Source organism: Hemibagrus wyckioides, linkage group LG19 (assembly GCF_019097595.1).
Source record: "Hemibagrus wyckioides isolate EC202008001 linkage group LG19, SWU_Hwy_1.0, whole genome shotgun sequence".
NCBI lineage: Eukaryota > Metazoa > Chordata > Actinopteri > Siluriformes > Bagridae > Hemibagrus > Hemibagrus wyckioides.
In genome coordinates, this window is record NC_080728.1 from 22,394,819 (window position 1) to 22,396,442 (window position 1,624).

At 27.9% G+C, this 1,624-nt stretch overlaps 1 pseudogene; it reads right to left on the reverse strand.

Moving 5' to 3' along the window:
* Positions 1-583: 583 nt before the first annotated feature.
* Positions 584-1,624, reverse strand: part of LOC131369921 (antigen WC1.1-like) — an 11,410-nt pseudogene continuing 10,369 nt past the window's right edge.

Consider the following 1,624-nt stretch of genomic DNA (forward strand, 5'->3'; position numbering starts at 1 on the left):
AAGGCACAATATTTACTTACTATGGATAAAAAGGTTGCATTTGCTTGCATATTGTTTATTTAGACAAAATATTTAAATTCCTTGTCCATTTCTCATTCTATACAAGGAGGCAGGAAGTAAGGCTGCTGATGGGGCTGCAACACCCCGACTTTCAGGATTACTTTAACTGCAGCTGCTGAAATAATAATAAATAACTGTTACAAAGAACTGAAACTCGAGACTCTTTCTATAAATGTTAAATAAACATCTATTAGTAATGTCAACAAAAATGATTATACACTATTCTTTGTTATATAACATGTTTTAAATCAGTTTATTATGGGCTTACATAATGAGAAGGACTGTAGGAAGAACTGTAGGAAAAATAAAATATTCAAATGAATCATTTATTAGAATCATTTATGTGGCAGTCGTAACTATTAAATAACTAAAAGGAAAATTATTTTACTATAATTCAGGTGTGACATATATATTGAATTGAATATATATATATATATATATATATTAACATTTTAATATTTGTAATAAGTTTTATTCTGGCTCATTTCTGAAACACTTAATAACAGAATCACAAGTTTCAGTTAGACACGAATGATAAGATTTTAACTATTATCAGAGCCGTGTTGTTGTGAAAAATTAATCAACACTTTCTAGTTCCATATAGCCATATAGAAAATCAACATAGAAAACATAGAATATTGAATTAGATCTTAAAATATAAAACATTACCTGAGCATAATGAATGAAAAATCTTTATCTATTTCAGACAGTTGCATATTTCTGGCTTGTAATAATTTTTAACATATGTAATAAAGTTTTCATCTAACAAGTGGAATGTAATTAACTCATTTCTAAAAACACTGAATAACAGATTCCCAAGTTTCAGTTAGACATGAATGATAAGATCAGATGTTTCACCAAAAGATTGAAATGAACATTATGGCCATTTTGATGGAATAAACTGGTGAGATAAATGAGGTGTGGTGTGTCAGTGATATTTAAGCTCACTATGACTTATAGCACTAAATGTGTTGTAAAAGGAAAGCTGGAAACATTTGGTTCAGTAATAATGGAGGTGATTTAACTCTCCCTAATCTATTTGCTAATAACAAGGTGAGAAAATGAACATGGTTCAGAATGAATGAAATTATTGGAAGTAAAATAAAATCATTTTTTGTGTTTATAAAAGTTGAAATGTAATTTCCTGAGAAAAGGCCTTTGGGGGCGTGTCTCAGTCACATGGTCCCTGTCTTTCTGAGATTTCTCCTCCACATCATCATATTCTGTAAAATAAACACATTTACTTCTTTAATATATCATTTATATTGTATTAATAGTAATTGTTTTGTAACACCTTAAAATACAGTAAATGATGCACTATGTAGGATTTCTCTGATATTTCAACAATTAATGAAGAGAATAGAGGACATTTATCAGATCAGTTTTCTTAATCTGACTGAATGGAGATTTGTTATAAAAACAGTAAGCTGATGTTTATGTTATATATCATAGATAATATTTACAGTAGATCTTATCTAAACTGTTTAATAAATGCACATGTTTAATTATATTTGTTCTAAAAACTGATCTGAAAGTTGATATTTATTATATACCATATATAATA